The following is a 20,629-nucleotide window of genomic DNA, read 5'->3' as shown; positions in this document are numbered from 1 at the left end:
CTTAGTGAGTGAGAGCTAACGCTGGGCTTTTTTGGCCACCCTTGCAGAGGAATCAGTGCGGGTCCGTCGGCTGACAAGATACCGTCCGAGATGGACTTGAGCTGCCTGGACGTGATTCTCTGAACACGTGAAGGGTCCTCAGTGTTCGGCCTTCCCATGGCTCTGTGTGAGTAAGAGGTGCGTGCTTTGAAATCTTCAAGCGTCCTGGCAGTATGTTTCTTCTGAGGCAGAGGGCTTCCTGCTGGGGCACGGAGCCTGGTGGCTTGGGGACTGGTGAAGGGGCAGTAGGCGGTTCAACAGAGCGCGGATAGATATTCAAGGCCTCCGTTCTCTCCGCGTTCCTGGAGTGGCAGCGGGAGGGGGTGGCCGATGGTGGGAGGAGAAGCGATGCCGCGTCCTTGCGGACTGAAAAGCTAAGTTGTTTGTTTGTTTTTTCCCCTCTGCTGTGTTCGGTAGCGAGCGATAGGAAGTCAAACCTCCCGGTGTCCTCCTGTCCGGGGATGGAACGGAAACGAGAACAGCGAGCTCGGGAGCTTGGTCGAAGCGAGGCGAGAACCGTCCGGCTGGGAGCGGAGCAGCCATCGCTCACCGGGAGATAAGTGTCGGGTCTGGAAATCTATCGGCTTACGGCCCACTCGGGTCTAGGAAGGGAAGTCACGTTTGCTTAGACAGCGAGTCCGAGCGGAGGTTCCCGAGGTGCTTCCTTGGTAGCTCCCGTTTGTCAGGGCTTCCGTTTGTCACGGGTGCTGGTTTCTCTGGAACACGGTGTCCTTCTCAGCAGAAACTTGGCTCGAGGAGGAAGACGCAAGGTGGTAAGGTTTCTGACTGCCTCTTATGTGTTTCTCTCTTGTTGCTCTCTCGTATTGGCCAATACGTTCTGTCTGTCTGTTTCTGTCTGTGTCTTTGTCCTTGCTCTGCTTCTGCCGTGTCCTTGTACAGCACACTTGCAGGCATTCCAGGTGAGCATCTTCAAGGGTTAAGAGCTCAGGAGCCAACGGGAATTCTGCAGGTACGCCAGTCGCGCAAGGGAGAGCGGTGGTGCGTCATGGCTAACTGACTCAGTGTTCTCGTAGAGGGCCCGATACATAGGCGAGAGGGGGGGAAAGGGCTAAAGGATAGAATTCTCACAGCCACAAACCTTAGTGAGTGGGAACTAACGCTGGGCTTTTTCGGCCACCCTTGCAGAGGAATCAGTGCGGGGCCGTGGGCTGAGAAGATACCGTCCGAGATGGACTTGAGCTGCCTGGACGTGATTCTCGGAACACGTGAAGGGTCCTCAGCGTTCGGCCTTCCCATGGCTCTGTGTGAGTAAGAGGTGCGTGCTTTGAAATCTTCAAGCGTCCTGGCAGTATGTTTCTTCTGAGACAGAGAGCTTCCTGCTGGGGCACGGAGCCTGGTGGCTTGGGGACTGGTGAAGGGGCAGTAGGCGGTTCAACAGAGCGTGGATAGAGATTCAAGGCCTCCTTTCACTCCCCGTTCCTGTAGTGGCAACGAGAGGTAGTGGCCGATGGTGGGAGGCTGCGGTGCGATGGTGGGAGGAGAAGCGATGCCGCGTCCTTGCGGACTGAAACGCTAAGTTGTTTGTTTGTTTTTTCCCCTCTGCTGTGTTCGGTAGCGAGCGATAAGAAGTCAACCCTCCCGGTGTCCTCCCGTCTGGGGACGGAACAGAAACGAGAACAGCGAGCTCGGAAGCTTGGTCGAAGCGAGGCGAGAACCGTCCGGCTGGGAGCGGAGCAGCCATCGCTGACCGGGAGATAAGTGTCGGGTCTGGAAACCTCTCAGCTTACGGCCCACTCTGGTCTAGGAAGGGAAGTCACGTTTGCTTAGACAGCGAGTCCGAGCAGAGGTTCCCGAGGTGCTTCCTTGGTAGCTCCAGTTTGTCAGGGAATCGGTTTGTCACGGGTGTTGGTTTCTCTGGAACACGGTGTCCTTCTCAGCAGACGCTTGGCTCGAGGAGGAAGACGCAAGGTGGTAAGGTTTCTGACTGCCTCTTCTGTGTTTCTCTCTTGTTGCTCTCTCGTATTGGCCAATACGTTCTGTCTGTCTGTTTCTGTCTGTGTCTTTGTCCTTGCTCTGCTTCTGCCGTGTCCTTGTACAGCACACTTGCAGGCATTCCAGGTGAGCATCTTCAAGGGTTAAGGGCTCAGGAGCCAACAGGAATTCTGCAGGTACGCCAGTCGCGCAAGGGAGAGCGGTGGTGCGTCATGGCTTACTGACTCAGTGTTCTCATAGAGGACCCGATACATAGGCGAGGGGGGGGGGGGAAGGGCTAAAGGATAGAATTCTCACAGCCACAGACCTTAGTGAGTGAGAGCTAATGCTGGGCTTTTTTGGCCACCCTTGCAGAGGAATCAGTGCGGGTCCGTCGGCTGACAAGATACCGTCCGAGATGGACTTGAGCTGCCTGGACGTGATTCTCGGAACACGTGAAGGGTCCTCAGCGTTCGGCCTTCCCATGGCTCTGTGTGAGTAAGAGGTGCGTGCTTTGAAATCTTCAAGCGTCCTGGCAGTATGTTTCTTCTGAGGCAGAGAGCTTCCTGCTGGGGCACGGAGCCTGGTGGCTTGGGGACTGGTGAAGGGGCAGTAGGCGGTTCAAGAGAGCGTGGATAGAGATTCAAGGCCTCCTTTCACTCCCCGTTCCTGTAGTGGCAACGAGACGTAGTGGCCGATGGTGGGAGGCTGCGGTGCGATGGTGGGAGGAGAAGCGATGCCGCGTCCTTGCGGACTGAAACGCTAAGTTGTTTGTTTGTTTTTTCCCCTCTGCTGTGTTCGGTAGCGAGCGATAAGAAGTCAACCCTCCCGGTGTCCTCCCGTCTGGGGACGGAACAGAAACGAGAACAGCGAGCTCGGAAGCTTGGTCGAAGCGAGGCGAGAACCGTCCGGCTGGGAGCGGAGCAGCCATCGCTGACCGGGAGATAAGTGTCGGGTCTGGAAACCTCTCAGCTTACGGCCCACTCGGGTCTAGGAAGGGAAGTCACGTTTGCTTAGACAGTGAGTCCGAGCGGAGGTTCCCGAGGTGCTTCCTTGGTAGCTCCAGTTTGTCAGGGAATCGGTTTGTCACGGGTGTTGGTTTCTCTGGAACACGGTGTCCTTCTCAGCAGACGCTTGGCTCGAGGAGGAAGACGCAAGGTGGTAAGGTTTCTGACTGCCTCTTCTGTGTTTCTCTCTTGTTGCTCTCTCGTATTGGCCAATACGTTCTGTCTGTCTGTTTCTGTCTGTGTCTTTGTCCTTGCTCTCCTTCTGCCGTGTCCTTGTATAGCACACGTGCAGGCATTCCAGGTGAGCATCTCCACGGGTTAAGGGCTCAGGAGCCAATGGGAATTCTGCAGGTACGCCAGTTGCGCAAGGGAGAGCGGTGGTGCGTCATGGCTGACTGACTCAGTGTTCTTGTGGAGGGCCCGATACAGAGGGTGGGGGGCGGGGGGGAAAGGGCTAAAGAATAGAACTCTTGCAGCCACAGACCTTAGCGAGTGAGAGCTCACACGGGTTTTTTTTTGCCGCCCTTGCAGAGGAATCAGTGCGGGCCCGTGGGCGGAAAAGAAACCATCCGAGATCGACTTGAGCTGCCTGGACGTGATTCTCGGGACAGGTGAAGGATCCTCAGCGTTCGCTCTTCCCATGGCTCTGTGTGAGTAAGAGGTGTGTGCTTTGAAATATTCAAGCATCCTGGCAGTAGGTTTCATCTGAGGCAGAGAGCTTCCTGCTGGGGCACGGAGCCTGGTGGCTTGGGGACTGGTGAAGGGGCAGTAGGCGGTTCAAGAGCGCGTGGATAGAGATTCAAGGACTCCTTTCTCTCCGCGTTCCTGTAGTCGCAGCGGGAGGGGGTGGCCGATGGTGGGAGGCTGCGGTGCGATGGGGGGAGGAGAAGCGATGCTGCGTCCTTGCGAACTGAAACGCTAAGTTGCTTGGTTGGTTTACCCCCCTCTGCTGTGTTCGTTAGCGAGCGATAAGAAGTCAACCCTCCCGGTGTCCTCCCGTCTGGGGACGGAACGGAAACGAGAACAGCGAGCTCGGGAGCTTGGTCGAAGCGAGGCGAGAACCGTCCTGCTGGGAGCGCAGCAGCCGTCACTGTCTCGGAGATAAGTGTCCGGTCTGGAAATCTCTCGGCTTAAGGCCTACTCGGCCCTGGGAAGGGAACTCACGTTTTCTTAGACATGGAGTCCGAGCGGAGGTTCCCGAGGTGCTTCCTCGATGGTGGGAGAAACAGGGCTCCCGTTTGTCAGGGGTGCTGGTTTCTCTGGAACATGGCGTCCTTCTCAGCAGACGTTTGGCTCGAGGGGGAAGACGCAAGGTGGTAAGGTTTCCGGCTGCCTCTCATGTGTTTTTCTCTTGTTGCTCTCTCGTATTGGCCAATACGTTCTGTCTGTCTGTTTCTGTCTGTGTCTTTGTCCTTGCTCTGCTTCTGCCGTGTCCTTGTATAGCTCACGTGCAGGCATTCCAGGTGAGCATCTCCAAGGGTTAAGGGCTCAGGAGCCAACGGGAATTCTGCAGGTACACCAGTCGCGCAAGGGAGAGCGGTGGTGCGTCATGGCTGACTGACTCAGTGTTCTTGTAGAGGGCCCGATACAGAGGGCGGGGGGGGAAAGGGCTAAAGGATAGAACTCTTGCAGCCACAGACCTTAGTGAGTGGGAGCTAACGCTGGGCTTTTTTGGCCACCCTTGCAGAGGAATCAGTGCGGGGCCGTCGGCTGAGAAGATACCGTCCGAGATGGACTTGAGCTGCCTGGACGTGATTCTCGGAACACGTGAAGGGTCCTCAGCGTTCGGCCTTCCCATGGCTCTGTGTGAGTAAGAGGTGCGTGCTTTGAAATCTTCAAGCGTCCTGGCAGTATGTTTCTTCTGAGGCAGAGAGCTTCCTGCTGGGGCACGGAGCCTGGTGGCTTGGGGACTGGTGAAGGGGCAGTAGGCGGTTCAACAGAGCGTGGATAGAGATTCAAGGCCTCCTTTCACTCCCCGTTCCTGTAGTGGCAACGAGAGGTGGTGGCCGATGGTGGGAGGCTGCGGTGCGATGGTGGGAGGAGAAGCGATGCCGCGTCCTTGCGGACTGAAACGTTTGTTTTTTCCCCTCTGCTGTGTTCGGTAGCGAGCGATAAGAAGTCAACCCTCCCGGTGTCCTCCCGTCTGGGGACGGAACAGAAACGAGAACAGCGAGCTCGGAAGCTTGGTCGAAGCGAGGCGAGAACCGTCCGGCTGGGAGCGGAGCAGCCATCGCTGACAGGGAGATAAGTGTCGGGTCTGGAAACCTCTCGGCTTACGGCCCACTCGGGTCTAGGAAGGGAACTCACGTTTTCTTAGACATGGAGTCCGACCGGAGGTTCCCGAGGTGCTTCCTCGATGGTGGGAGAAACAGGGCTCCCGTTTGTCAGGGGTGCTGGTTTCTCTAGAACATGGCGTCCTTCTCAGCAGACGCTTGGCTCGAGGAGGAAGACGCAAGGTGGTAAGGTTTCTGGCTGCCTCTCATGTGTTTCTCTCTTGTTGCTCTCTCGTATTGGCCAATACGTCCTGTCTGTCTGTTTCTTTGTGTCTTTGTCCTTGCTCTGCTTCTGCCGTGTCCTTGTACAGCACACTTGCAGGCATTCCAGTGAGCATCTCCAAGGGTTAAGGGCTCAGGAGCCAACGGGAATTCTGCAGGTTCGCCAGTCGCGCAAGGGAGAGCGGTGGTGCGTCATGGCTGACTGACTCAGTGTTCTTGTAGAGGACCCGATACATAGGCGAGGGGGACAGGGGGGAAGGGCTAAAGGATAGAATTCTCACAGCCACAGACCTTAGTGAGTGAGAGCTAACGCTGGGCTTTTTTGGCCACCCTTGCAGAGGAATCAGTGCGGGTCCGTCGGCTGACAAGATACCGTCCGAGATGGACTTGAGCTGCCTGGACGTGATTCTCTGAACACGTGAAGGGTCCTCAGTGTTCGGCCTTCCCATGGCTCTGTGTGAGTAAGAGGTGCGTGCTTTGAAATCTTCAAGCGTCCTGGCAGTATGTTTCTTCTGAGGCAGAGGGCTTCCTGCTGGGGCACGGAGCCTGGTGGCTTGGGGACTGGTGAAGGGGCAGTAGGCGGTTCAACAGAGCGCGGATAGATATTCAAGGCCTCCGTTCTCTCCGCGTTCCTGGAGTGGCAGCGGGAGGGGGTGGCCGATGGTGGGAGGAGAAGCGATGCCGCGTCCTTGCGGACTGAAAAGCTAAGTTGTTTGTTTGTTTTTTCCCCTCTGCTGTGTTCGGTAGCGAGCGATAGGAAGTCAAACCTCCCGGTGTCCTCCTGTCCGGGGATGGAACGGAAACGAGAACAGCGAGCTCGGGAGCTTGGTCGAAGCGAGGCGAGAACCGTCCGGCTGGGAGCGGAGCAGCCATCGCTCACCGGGAGATAAGTGTCGGGTCTGGAAATCTATCGGCTTACGGCCCACTCGGGTCTAGGAAGGGAAGTCACGTTTGCTTAGACAGCGAGTCCGAGCGGAGGTTCCCGAGGTGCTTCCTTGGTAGCTCCCGTTTGTCAGGGCTTCCGTTTGTCACGGGTGCTGGTTTCTCTGGAACACGGTGTCCTTCTCAGCAGAAACTTGGCTCGAGGAGGAAGACGCAAGGTGGTAAGGTTTCTGACTGCCTCTTATGTGTTTCTCTCTTGTTGCTCTCTCGTATTGGCCAATACGTTCTGTCTGTCTGTTTCTGTCTGTGTCTTTGTCCTTGCTCTGCTTCTGCCGTGTCCTTGTACAGCACACTTGCAGGCATTCCAGGTGAGCATCTTCAAGGGTTAAGAGCTCAGGAGCCAACGGGAATTCTGCAGGTACGCCAGTCGCGCAAGGGAGAGCGGTGGTGCGTCATGGCTAACTGACTCAGTGTTCTCGTAGAGGGCCCGATACATAGGCGAGAGGGGGGGAAAGGGCTAAAGGATAGAATTCTCACAGCCACAAACCTTAGTGAGTGGGAACTAACGCTGGGCTTTTTCGGCCACCCTTGCAGAGGAATCAGTGCGGGGCCGTGGGCTGAGAAGATACCGTCCGAGATGGACTTGAGCTGCCTGGACGTGATTCTCGGAACACGTGAAGGGTCCTCAGCGTTCGGCCTTCCCATGGCTCTGTGTGAGTAAGAGGTGCGTGCTTTGAAATCTTCAAGCGTCCTGGCAGTATGTTTCTTCTGAGACAGAGAGCTTCCTGCTGGGGCACGGAGCCTGGTGGCTTGGGGACTGGTGAAGGGGCAGTAGGCGGTTCAACAGAGCGTGGATAGAGATTCAAGGCCTCCTTTCACTCCCCGTTCCTGTAGTGGCAACGAGAGGTAGTGGCCGATGGTGGGAGGCTGCGGTGCGATGGTGGGAGGAGAAGCGATGCCGCGTCCTTGCGGACTGAAACGCTAAGTTGTTTGTTTGTTTTTTCCCCTCTGCTGTGTTCGGTAGCGAGCGATAAGAAGTCAACCCTCCCGGTGTCCTCCCGTCTGGGGACGGAACAGAAACGAGAACAGCGAGCTCGGAAGCTTGGTCGAAGCGAGGCGAGAACCGTCCGGCTGGGAGCGGAGCAGCCATCGCTGACCGGGAGATAAGTGTCGGGTCTGGAAACCTCTCAGCTTACGGCCCACTCTGGTCTAGGAAGGGAAGTCACGTTTGCTTAGACAGCGAGTCCGAGCAGAGGTTCCCGAGGTGCTTCCTTGGTAGCTCCAGTTTGTCAGGGAATCGGTTTGTCACGGGTGTTGGTTTCTCTGGAACACGGTGTCCTTCTCAGCAGACGCTTGGCTCGAGGAGGAAGACGCAAGGTGGTAAGGTTTCTGACTGCCTCTTCTGTGTTTCTCTCTTGTTGCTCTCTCGTATTGGCCAATACGTTCTGTCTGTCTGTTTCTGTCTGTGTCTTTGTCCTTGCTCTGCTTCTGCCGTGTCCTTGTACAGCACACTTGCAGGCATTCCAGGTGAGCATCTTCAAGGGTTAAGGGCTCAGGAGCCAACAGGAATTCTGCAGGTACGCCAGTCGCGCAAGGGAGAGCGGTGGTGCGTCATGGCTTACTGACTCAGTGTTCTCATAGAGGACCCGATACATAGGCGAGGGGGGGGGGGGAAGGGCTAAAGGATAGAATTCTCACAGCCACAGACCTTAGTGAGTGAGAGCTAATGCTGGGCTTTTTTGGCCACCCTTGCAGAGGAATCAGTGCGGGTCCGTCGGCTGACAAGATACCGTCCGAGATGGACTTGAGCTGCCTGGACGTGATTCTCGGAACACGTGAAGGGTCCTCAGCGTTCGGCCTTCCCATGGCTCTGTGTGAGTAAGAGGTGCGTGCTTTGAAATCTTCAAGCGTCCTGGCAGTATGTTTCTTCTGAGGCAGAGAGCTTCCTGCTGGGGCACGGAGCCTGGTGGCTTGGGGACTGGTGAAGGGGCAGTAGGCGGTTCAAGAGAGCGTGGATAGAGATTCAAGGCCTCCTTTCACTCCCCGTTCCTGTAGTGGCAACGAGACGTAGTGGCCGATGGTGGGAGGCTGCGGTGCGATGGTGGGAGGAGAAGCGATGCCGCGTCCTTGCGGACTGAAACGCTAAGTTGTTTGTTTGTTTTTTCCCCTCTGCTGTGTTCGGTAGCGAGCGATAAGAAGTCAACCCTCCCGGTGTCCTCCCGTCTGGGGACGGAACAGAAACGAGAACAGCGAGCTCGGAAGCTTGGTCGAAGCGAGGCGAGAACCGTCCGGCTGGGAGCGGAGCAGCCATCGCTGACCGGGAGATAAGTGTCGGGTCTGGAAACCTCTCAGCTTACGGCCCACTCGGGTCTAGGAAGGGAAGTCACGTTTGCTTAGACAGTGAGTCCGAGCGGAGGTTCCCGAGGTGCTTCCTTGGTAGCTCCAGTTTGTCAGGGAATCGGTTTGTCACGGGTGTTGGTTTCTCTGGAACACGGTGTCCTTCTCAGCAGACGCTTGGCTCGAGGAGGAAGACGCAAGGTGGTAAGGTTTCTGACTGCCTCTTCTGTGTTTCTCTCTTGTTGCTCTCTCGTATTGGCCAATACGTTCTGTCTGTCTGTTTCTGTCTGTGTCTTTGTCCTTGCTCTCCTTCTGCCGTGTCCTTGTATAGCACACGTGCAGGCATTCCAGGTGAGCATCTCCACGGGTTAAGGGCTCAGGAGCCAATGGGAATTCTGCAGGTACGCCAGTTGCGCAAGGGAGAGCGGTGGTGCGTCATGGCTGACTGACTCAGTGTTCTTGTGGAGGGCCCGATACAGAGGGTGGGGGGCGGGGGGGAAAGGGCTAAAGAATAGAACTCTTGCAGCCACAGACCTTAGCGAGTGAGAGCTCACACGGGTTTTTTTTTGCCGCCCTTGCAGAGGAATCAGTGCGGGCCCGTGGGCGGAAAAGAAACCATCCGAGATCGACTTGAGCTGCCTGGACGTGATTCTCGGGACAGGTGAAGGATCCTCAGCGTTCGCTCTTCCCATGGCTCTGTGTGAGTAAGAGGTGTGTGCTTTGAAATATTCAAGCATCCTGGCAGTAGGTTTCATCTGAGGCAGAGAGCTTCCTGCTGGGGCACGGAGCCTGGTGGCTTGGGGACTGGTGAAGGGGCAGTAGGCGGTTCAAGAGCGCGTGGATAGAGATTCAAGGACTCCTTTCTCTCCGCGTTCCTGTAGTCGCAGCGGGAGGGGGTGGCCGATGGTGGGAGGCTGCGGTGCGATGGGGGGAGGAGAAGCGATGCTGCGTCCTTGCGAACTGAAACGCTAAGTTGCTTGGTTGGTTTACCCCCCTCTGCTGTGTTCGTTAGCGAGCGATAAGAAGTCAACCCTCCCGGTGTCCTCCCGTCTGGGGACGGAACGGAAACGAGAACAGCGAGCTCGGGAGCTTGGTCGAAGCGAGGCGAGAACCGTCCTGCTGGGAGCGCAGCAGCCGTCACTGTCTCGGAGATAAGTGTCCGGTCTGGAAATCTCTCGGCTTAAGGCCTACTCGGCCCTGGGAAGGGAACTCACGTTTTCTTAGACATGGAGTCCGAGCGGAGGTTCCCGAGGTGCTTCCTCGATGGTGGGAGAAACAGGGCTCCCGTTTGTCAGGGGTGCTGGTTTCTCTGGAACATGGCGTCCTTCTCAGCAGACGTTTGGCTCGAGGGGGAAGACGCAAGGTGGTAAGGTTTCCGGCTGCCTCTCATGTGTTTTTCTCTTGTTGCTCTCTCGTATTGGCCAATACGTTCTGTCTGTCTGTTTCTGTCTGTGTCTTTGTCCTTGCTCTGCTTCTGCCGTGTCCTTGTATAGCTCACGTGCAGGCATTCCAGGTGAGCATCTCCAAGGGTTAAGGGCTCAGGAGCCAACGGGAATTCTGCAGGTACACCAGTCGCGCAAGGGAGAGCGGTGGTGCGTCATGGCTGACTGACTCAGTGTTCTTGTAGAGGGCCCGATACAGAGGGCGGGGGGGGAAAGGGCTAAAGGATAGAACTCTTGCAGCCACAGACCTTAGTGAGTGGGAGCTAACGCTGGGCTTTTTTGGCCACCCTTGCAGAGGAATCAGTGCGGGGCCGTCGGCTGAGAAGATACCGTCCGAGATGGACTTGAGCTGCCTGGACGTGATTCTCGGAACACGTGAAGGGTCCTCAGCGTTCGGCCTTCCCATGGCTCTGTGTGAGTAAGAGGTGCGTGCTTTGAAATCTTCAAGCGTCCTGGCAGTATGTTTCTTCTGAGGCAGAGAGCTTCCTGCTGGGGCACGGAGCCTGGTGGCTTGGGGACTGGTGAAGGGGCAGTAGGCGGTTCAACAGAGCGTGGATAGAGATTCAAGGCCTCCTTTCACTCCCCGTTCCTGTAGTGGCAACGAGAGGTGGTGGCCGATGGTGGGAGGCTGCGGTGCGATGGTGGGAGGAGAAGCGATGCCGCGTCCTTGCGGACTGAAACGTTTGTTTTTTCCCCTCTGCTGTGTTCGGTAGCGAGCGATAAGAAGTCAACCCTCCCGGTGTCCTCCCGTCTGGGGACGGAACAGAAACGAGAACAGCGAGCTCGGAAGCTTGGTCGAAGCGAGGCGAGAACCGTCCGGCTGGGAGCGGAGCAGCCATCGCTGACAGGGAGATAAGTGTCGGGTCTGGAAACCTCTCGGCTTACGGCCCACTCGGGTCTAGGAAGGGAACTCACGTTTTCTTAGACATGGAGTCCGACCGGAGGTTCCCGAGGTGCTTCCTCGATGGTGGGAGAAACAGGGCTCCCGTTTGTCAGGGGTGCTGGTTTCTCTAGAACATGGCGTCCTTCTCAGCAGACGCTTGGCTCGAGGAGGAAGACGCAAGGTGGTAAGGTTTCTGGCTGCCTCTCATGTGTTTCTCTCTTGTTGCTCTCTCGTATTGGCCAATACGTCCTGTCTGTCTGTTTCTTTGTGTCTTTGTCCTTGCTCTGCTTCTTCCGTGTCCTTGTACAGCACACTTGCAGGCATTCCAGTGAGCATCTCCAAGGGTTAAGGGCTCAGGAGCCAACGGGAATTCTGCAGGTTCGCCAGTCGCGCAAGGGAGAGCGGTGGTGCGTCATGGCTGACTGACTCAGTGTTCTTGTAGAGGACCCGATACATAGGCGAGGGGGACAGGGGGGAAGGGCTAAAGGATAGAATTCTCACAGCCACAGACCTTAGTGAGTGAGAGCTAACGCTGGGCTTTTTTGGCCACCCTTGCAGAGGAATCAGTGCGGGTCCGTCGGCTGACAAGATACCGTCCGAGATGGACTTGAGCTGCCTGGACGTGATTCTCTGAACACGTGAAGGGTCCTCAGTGTTCGGCCTTCCCATGGCTCTGTGTGAGTAAGAGGTGCGTGCTTTGAAATCTTCAAGCGTCCTGGCAGTATGTTTCTTCTGAGGCAGAGGGCTTCCTGCTGGGGCACGGAGCCTGGTGGCTTGGGGACTGGTGAAGGGGCAGTAGGCGGTTCAACAGAGCGCGGATAGATATTCAAGGCCTCCGTTCTCTCCGCGTTCCTGGAGTGGCAGCGGGAGGGGGTGGCCGATGGTGGGAGGAGAAGCGATGCCGCGTCCTTGCGGACTGAAAAGCTAAGTTGTTTGTTTGTTTTTTCCCCTCTGCTGTGTTCGGTAGCGAGCGATAGGAAGTCAAACCTCCCGGTGTCCTCCTGTCCGGGGATGGAACGGAAACGAGAACAGCGAGCTCGGGAGCTTGGTCGAAGCGAGGCGAGAACCGTCCGGCTGGGAGCGGAGCAGCCATCGCTCACCGGGAGATAAGTGTCGGGTCTGGAAATCTATCGGCTTACGGCCCACTCGGGTCTAGGAAGGGAAGTCACGTTTGCTTAGACAGCGAGTCCGAGCGGAGGTTCCCGAGGTGCTTCCTTGGTAGCTCCCGTTTGTCAGGGCTTCCGTTTGTCACGGGTGCTGGTTTCTCTGGAACACGGTGTCCTTCTCAGCAGAAACTTGGCTCGAGGAGGAAGACGCAAGGTGGTAAGGTTTCTGACTGCCTCTTATGTGTTTCTCTCTTGTTGCTCTCTCGTATTGGCCAATACGTTCTGTCTGTCTGTTTCTGTCTGTGTCTTTGTCCTTGCTCTGCTTCTGCCGTGTCCTTGTACAGCACACTTGCAGGCATTCCAGGTGAGCATCTTCAAGGGTTAAGAGCTCAGGAGCCAACGGGAATTCTGCAGGTACGCCAGTCGCGCAAGGGAGAGCGGTGGTGCGTCATGGCTAACTGACTCAGTGTTCTCGTAGAGGGCCCGATACATAGGCGAGAGGGGGGGAAAGGGCTAAAGGATAGAATTCTCACAGCCACAAACCTTAGTGAGTGGGAACTAACGCTGGGCTTTTTCGGCCACCCTTGCAGAGGAATCAGTGCGGGGCCGTGGGCTGAGAAGATACCGTCCGAGATGGACTTGAGCTGCCTGGACGTGATTCTCGGAACACGTGAAGGGTCCTCAGCGTTCGGCCTTCCCATGGCTCTGTGTGAGTAAGAGGTGCGTGCTTTGAAATCTTCAAGCGTCCTGGCAGTATGTTTCTTCTGAGACAGAGAGCTTCCTGCTGGGGCACGGAGCCTGGTGGCTTGGGGACTGGTGAAGGGGCAGTAGGCGGTTCAACAGAGCGTGGATAGAGATTCAAGGCCTCCTTTCACTCCCCGTTCCTGTAGTGGCAACGAGAGGTAGTGGCCGATGGTGGGAGGCTGCGGTGCGATGGTGGGAGGAGAAGCGATGCCGCGTCCTTGCGGACTGAAACGCTAAGTTGTTTGTTTGTTTTTTCCCCTCTGCTGTGTTCGGTAGCGAGCGATAAGAAGTCAACCCTCCCGGTGTCCTCCCGTCTGGGGACGGAACAGAAACGAGAACAGCGAGCTCGGAAGCTTGGTCGAAGCGAGGCGAGAACCGTCCGGCTGGGAGCGGAGCAGCCATCGCTGACCGGGAGATAAGTGTCGGGTCTGGAAACCTCTCAGCTTACGGCCCACTCTGGTCTAGGAAGGGAAGTCACGTTTGCTTAGACAGCGAGTCCGAGCAGAGGTTCCCGAGGTGCTTCCTTGGTAGCTCCAGTTTGTCAGGGAATCGGTTTGTCACGGGTGTTGGTTTCTCTGGAACACGGTGTCCTTCTCAGCAGACGCTTGGCTCGAGGAGGAAGACGCAAGGTGGTAAGGTTTCTGACTGCCTCTTCTGTGTTTCTCTCTTGTTGCTCTCTCGTATTGGCCAATACGTTCTGTCTGTCTGTTTCTGTCTGTGTCTTTGTCCTTGCTCTGCTTCTGCCGTGTCCTTGTACAGCACACTTGCAGGCATTCCAGGTGAGCATCTTCAAGGGTTAAGGGCTCAGGAGCCAACAGGAATTCTGCAGGTACGCCAGTCGCGCAAGGGAGAGCGGTGGTGCGTCATGGCTTACTGACTCAGTGTTCTCATAGAGGACCCGATACATAGGCGGGGGGGGGGGGGGAAGGGCTAAAGGATAGAATTCTCACAGCCACAGACCTTAGTGAGTGAGAGCTAATGCTGGGCTTTTTTGGCCACCCTTGCAGAGGAATCAGTGCGGGTCCGTCGGCTGACAAGATACCGTCCGAGATGGACTTGAGCTGCCTGGACGTGATTCTCGGAACACGTGAAGGGTCCTCAGCGTTCGGCCTTCCCATGGCTCTGTGTGAGTAAGAGGTGCGTGCTTTGAAATCTTCAAGCGTCCTGGCAGTATGTTTCTTCTGAGGCAGAGAGCTTCCTGCTGGGGCACGGAGCCTGGTGGCTTGGGGACTGGTGAAGGGGCAGTAGGCGGTTCAAGAGAGCGTGGATAGAGATTCAAGGCCTCCTTTCACTCCCCGTTCCTGTAGTGGCAACGAGACGTAGTGGCCGATGGTGGGAGGCTGCGGTGCGATGGTGGGAGGAGAAGCGATGCCGCGTCCTTGCGGACTGAAACGCTAAGTTGTTTGTTTGTTTTTTCCCCTCTGCTGTGTTCGGTAGCGAGCGATAAGAAGTCAACCCTCCCGGTGTCCTCCCGTCTGGGGACGGAACAGAAACGAGAACAGCGAGCTCGGAAGCTTGGTCGAAGCGAGGCGAGAACCGTCCGGCTGGGAGCGGAGCAGCCATCGCTGACCGGGAGATAAGTGTCGGGTCTGGAAACCTCTCAGCTTACGGCCCACTCGGGTCTAGGAAGGGAAGTCACGTTTGCTTAGACAGTGAGTCCGAGCGGAGGTTCCCGAGGTGCTTCCTTGGTAGCTCCAGTTTGTCAGGGAATCGGTTTGTCACGGGTGTTGGTTTCTCTGGAACACGGTGTCCTTCTCAGCAGACGCTTGGCTCGAGGAGGAAGACGCAAGGTGGTAAGGTTTCTGACTGCCTCTTCTGTGTTTCTCTCTTGTTGCTCTCTCGTATTGGCCAATACGTTCTGTCTGTCTGTTTCTGTCTGTGTCTTTGTCCTTGCTCTGCTTCTGCCGTGTCCTTGTACAGCACACTTGCAGGCATTCCAGGTGAGCATCTTCAAGGGTTAAGGGCTCAGGAGCCAACAGGAATTCTGCAGGTACGCCAGTCGCGCAAGGGAGAGCGGTGGTGCGTCATGGCTTACTGACTCAGTGTTCTCATAGAGGACCCGATACATAGGCGAGGGGGGGGGGGGGAAGGGCTAAAGGATAGAATTCTCACAGCCACAGACCTTAGTGAGTGAGAGCTAATGCTGGGCTTTTTTGGCCACCCTTGCAGAGGAATCAGTGCGGGTCCGTCGGCTGACAAGATACCGTCCGAGATGGACTTGAGCTGCCTGGACGTGATTCTCGGAACACGTGAAGGGTCCTCAGCGTTCGGCCTTCCCATGGCTCTGTGTGAGTAAGAGGTGCGTGCTTTGAAATCTTCAAGCGTCCTGGCAGTATGTTTCTTCTGAGGCAGAGAGCTTCCTGCTGGGGCACGGAGCCTGGTGGCTTGGGGACTGGTGAAGGGGCAGTAGGCGGTTCAAGAGAGCGTGGATAGAGATTCAAGGCCTCCTTTCACTCCCCGTTCCTGTAGTGGCAACGAGACGTAGTGGCCGATGGTGGGAGGCTGCGGTGCGATGGTGGGAGGAGAAGCGATGCCGCGTCCTTGCGGACTGAAACGCTAAGTTGTTTGTTTGTTTTTTCCCCTCTGCTGTGTTCGGTAGCGAGCGATAAGAAGTCAACCCTCCCGGTGTCCTCCCGTCTGGGGACGGAACAGAAACGAGAACAGCGAGCTCGGAAGCTTGGTCGAAGCGAGGCGAGAACCGTCCGGCTGGGAGCGGAGCAGCCATCGCTGACCGGGAGATAAGTGTCGGGTCTGGAAACCTCTCAGCTTACGGCCCACTCGGGTCTAGGAAGGGAAGTCACGTTTGCTTAGACAGTGAGTCCGAGCGGAGGTTCCCGAGGTGCTTCCTTGGTAGCTCCAGTTTGTCAGGGAATCGGTTTGTCACGGGTGTTGGTTTCTCTGGAACACGGTGTCCTTCTCAGCAGACGCTTGGCTCGAGGAGGAAGACGCAAGGTGGTAAGGTTTCTGACTGCCTCTTCTGTGTTTCTCTCTTGTTGCTCTCTCGTATTGGCCAATACGTTCTGTCTGTCTGTTTCTGTCTGTGTCTTTGTCCTTGCTCTCCTTCTGCCGTGTCCTTGTATAGCACACGTGCAGGCATTCCAGGTGAGCATCTCCACGGGTTAAGGGCTTAGGAGCCAATGGGAATTCTGCAGGTACGCCAGTTGCGCAAGGGAGAGCGGTGGTGCGTCATGGCTGACTGACTCAGTGTTCTTGTGGAGGGCCCGATACAGAGGGTGGGGGGCGGGGGGAAAGGGCTAAAGAATAGAACTCTTGCAGCCACAGACCTTAGCGAGTGAGAGCTCACACGGGTTTTTTTTTGCCGCCCTTGCAGAGGAATCAGTGCGGGCCCGTGGGCGGAAAAGAAACCATCCGAGATCGACTTGAGCTGCCTGGACGTGATTCTCGGGACAGGTGAAGGATCCTCAGCGTTCGCTCTTCCCATGGCTCTGTGTGAGTAAGAGGTGCGTGCTTTGAAATATTCAAGCATCCTGGCAGTAGGTTTCATCTGAGGCAGAGAGCTTCCTGCTGGGGCACGGAGCCTGGTGGCTTGGGGACTGGTGAAGGGGCAGTAGGCGGTTCAAGAGCGCGTGGATAGAGATTCAAGGACTCCTTTCTCTCCGCGTTCCTGTAGTCGCAGCGGGAGGGGGTGGCCGATGGTGGGAGGCTGCGGTGCGATGGGGGGAGGAGAAGCGATGCTGCGTCCTTGCGAACTGAAACGCTAAGTTGCTTGGTTGGTTTACCCCCCTCTGCTGTGTTCGTTAGCGAGCGATAAGAAGTCAACCCTCCCGGTGTCCTCCCGTCTGGGGACGGAACGGAAACGAGAACAGCGAGCTCGGGAGCTTGGTCGAAGCGAGGCGAGAACCGTCCTGCTGGGAGCGCAGCAGCCGTCACTGTCTCGGAGATAAGTGTCGGGTCTGGAAACCTCTCGGCTTACGGCCCACTCGGGTCTAGGAAGGGAACTCACGTTTCTTTAGACATGGAGTCCGAGCGGAGGTTCCCGAGGTGCTTCCTCGATGGTGGGAGAAACAGGGCTCCCGTTTGTCAGGGGTGCTGGTTTCTCTAGAACATGGCGTCCTTCTCAGCAGACGCTTGGCTCGAGGAGGAAGACGCAAGGTGGTAAGGTTTCTGGCTGCCTCTCATGTGTTTCTCTCTTGTTGCTCTCTCGTATTGGCCAATACGTCCTGTCTGTCTGTTTCTTTCTGTGTCTTTGTCCTTGCTCTGCTTCTGCCGTGTCCTTGTACAGCACACTTGCAGGCATTCCAGGGAGCATCTCCAAGGGTTAAGGGCTCAGGAGCCAACGGGAATTCTGCAGGTTCGCCAGTCGCGCAAGGGAGAGCAGTGGTGCGTCATGGCTGACTGACTCAGTGTTCTTGTAGAGGACCCGATACATAGGCGAGGGGGAGGGGGGGGAAGGGCTAAAGGATAGAATTCTCACAGCCACAGACCTTAGTGAGTGAGAGCTAACGCTGGGCTTTTTTGGCCACCCTTGCAGAGGAATCAGTGCGGGTCCGTCGGCTGACAAGATACCGTCCGAGATGGACTTGAGCTGCCTGGACGTGATTCTCTGAACACGTGAAGGGTCCTCAGTGTTCGGCCTTCCCATGGCTCTGTGTGAGTAAGAGGTGCGTGCTTTGAAATCTTCAAGCGTCCTGGCAGTATGTTTCTTCTGAGGCAGAGGGCTTCCTGCTGGGGCACGGAGCCTGGTGGCTTGGGGACTGGTGAAGGGGCAGTAGGCGGTTCAACAGAGCGTGGATAGAGATTCAAGGCCTCCTTTCACTCCCCGTTCCTGTAGTGGCAACGAGAGGTGGTGGCCGATAGTGGGAGGCTGCGGAGTGATGGTGGGAGGAGAAGCGATGCCGCGTCCTTGCGGACTGAAACGCTAAGTTGTTTGTTTGTTTTTTCCCCTCTGCTGTGTTCGGTAGCGAGCGATAAGAAGTCAACCCTCCCGGTGTCCTCCCGTCTGGGGATGGAACGGAAACGAGAACAGCGAGCTCGGGAGCTTGGTCGAAGCGAGGCGAGAACCGTCCGGCTGGGAGCGGAGCAGCCATCGCTGACCGGGAGATAAGTGTCGGGTCTGGAAATCTCTCGGCTTACGGCCCACTCGGGTCTAGGAAGGGAAGTCACGTTTGCTTAGACAGCGAGTCCGAGCGGAGGTTCCCGAGGTGCTTCCTTGGTAGCTCCCGTTTGTCAGGGCTCCCGTTTGTCAGGGGTGCTGGTTTCTCTGGAACATGGCGTCCTTCTCAGCAGAAGCTTGGCTCGAGGAGGAAGACGCAAGGTGGTAAGGTTTCTGACTGCCTCTTCTGTGTTTCTCTCTTGTTGCTCTCTCGTATTGGCCAATACGTTCTGTCTGTCTGTTTTCTTCTGTGTCTTTGTCCTTGCTCTGCTTCTGCCGTGTCCTTGTACAGCACACTTGCAGGCATTCCAGGTGAGCATCTTCAAGGGTTAAGAGCTCAGGAGCCAACGGGAATTCTGCAGGTACGCCAGTCGCGCAAGGGAGAGCGGTGGTGCGTCATGGCTAACTGACTCAGTGTTCTCGTAGAGGGCCCGATACATAGGCGAGAGGGGGGGAAAGGGCTAAAGGATAGAATTCTCACAGCCACAAACCTTAGTGAGTGGGAACTAACGCTGGGCTTTTTCGGCCACCCTTGCAGAGGAATCAGTGCGGGGCCGTGGGCTGAGAAGATACCGTCCGAGATGGACTTGAGCTGCCTGGACGTGATTCTCGGAACACGTGAAGGGTCCTCAGCGTTCGGCCTTCCCATGGCTCTGTGTGAGTAAGAGGTGCGTGCTTTGAAATCTTCAAGCGTCCTGGCAGTATGTTTCTTCTGAGGCAGAGAGCTTCCTGCTGGGGCACGGAGCCTGGTGGCTTGGGGACTGGTGAAGGGGCAGTAGGCGGTTCAACAGAGCGTGGATAGAGATTCAAGGCCTCCTTTCACTCCCCGTTCCTGTAGTGGCAACGAGAGGTGGTGGCCGATAGTGGGAGGCTGCGGTGTGATGGTGGGAGGAGAAGCGATGCCGCGTCCTTGCGGACTGAAACGCTAAGTTGTTTGTTTGTTTTTTCCCCTCTGCTGTGTTCGGTAGCGAGCGATAAGAAGTCAACCCTCCCGGTGTCCTCCCGTCTGGGGATGGAACGGAAACGAGAACAGCGAGCTCGGGAGCTTGGTCGAAGCGAGGCGAGAACCGGCCGGCTGGGAGCGGAGCAGCCATCGCTGACCGGGAGATAAGTGTCGGGTCTGGAAATCTCTCGGCTTACGGCCCACTCGGGTCTAGGAAGGGAAGTCACGTTTGCTTAGACAGCGAGTCCGAGCGGAGGTTCCCGAGGTGCTTCCTTGGTAGCTCCCGTTTGTCAGGGCTCCCGTTTGTCAGGGGTGCTGGTTTCTCTGGAACACGGTGTCCTTCTCAGCAGAAGCTTGGCTCGAGGAGGAGGACGCAAGGTGGTAAGGTTTCTGACTGCCTCTTCTGTGTTTCTCTCTTGTTGCTCTCTCGTATTGGCCAATACGTTCTGTCTGTCTGTTTTCTTCTGTGTCTTTGTCCTTGCTCTGCTTCTGCCGTGTCCTTGTACAGCACACTTGCAGGCATTCCAGGTGAGCATCTTCAAGGGTTAAGGGCTCAGGAGCCAACAGGAATTCTGCAGGTACGCCAGTCGCGCAAGGGAGAGCGGTGGTGCGTCATGGCTTACTGACTCAGTGTTCTCGTAGAGGGCCCGATATATAGGCGAGAGGGGGGGAAAGGGCTAAAGGATAGAATTCTCACAGCCACAAACCTTAGTGAGTGGGAACTAACGCTGGGCTTTTTCGGCCACCCTTGCAGAGGAATCAGTGCGGGGCCGTGGGCTGAGAAGATACCGTCCGAGATGGACTTGAGCTGCCTGGACGTGATTCTCGGAACACGTGAAGGGTCCTCAGCGTTCGGCCTTCCCATGGCTCTGTGTGAGTAAGAGGTGCGTGCTTTGAAATCTTCAAGCGTCCTGGCAGTATGTTTCTTCTGAGGCAGAGAGCTTCCTGCTGGGGCACGGAGCCTGGTGGCTTGGGGACTGGTGAAGGGGCAGTAGGCGGTTCAACAGAGCGTGGATAGAGATTCAAGGCCTCCTTTCACTCCCCGTTCCTGTAGTGGCAACGAGAGGTGGTGGCTGATGGTGGGAGGCTGCGGTGCGATGGTGGGAGGAGAAGCGATGCCGCGTCCTTGCGGACTGAAACGTTTGTTTTTTCCCCTCTGCTGTGTTCGGTAGCGAGCGATAAGAAGTCAACCCTCCCGGTGTCCTCCCGTCTGGGGACGGAACAGAAACGAGAACAGCGAGCTCGGAAGCTTGGTCGAAGCGAGGCGAGAACCGTCCGGCTGGGAGCGGAGCAGCCATCGCTGACCGGGAGATAAGTGTCGGGTCTGGAAATTTCTCGGGTTACGACCCACTCGGGTCTAGGAAGGGAAGTCACGTTTGCTTAGACAGCGGGTGCGAGCGGAGGTTCCACTTCCGCAGTACATTTCAACTTCCCCCTCACACAACGTGTACCCCCACCAGTGCTCTTCCCTAGCCCATACCCCGTATTCCTGGTGTCCCTCAGTTTCCCTTCTTCTCTCCACAGAGTCAGAGCAACCTGCACCCGCAGAGCATCCCTCCATTCATGTTTCCATCAGCCCCTCTTTTTCCTCCCTAGAACACTCCCCATCCCACACTCTATCCCTATCCCTACCTTTCCCCCATCTATAGGACCCTTCAGGCCCATTTCTTCCCTTCCCAACTCACAGTCCCTCACCCCACACTCCC

The sequence above is a fragment of the Pelodiscus sinensis genome, unplaced genomic scaffold (assembly GCF_049634645.1).
Source record: "Pelodiscus sinensis isolate JC-2024 unplaced genomic scaffold, ASM4963464v1 ctg60, whole genome shotgun sequence".
Lineage (NCBI taxonomy): Eukaryota > Metazoa > Chordata > Testudines > Trionychidae > Pelodiscus > Pelodiscus sinensis.
This window is presented reverse-complemented; position numbering follows the sequence as displayed.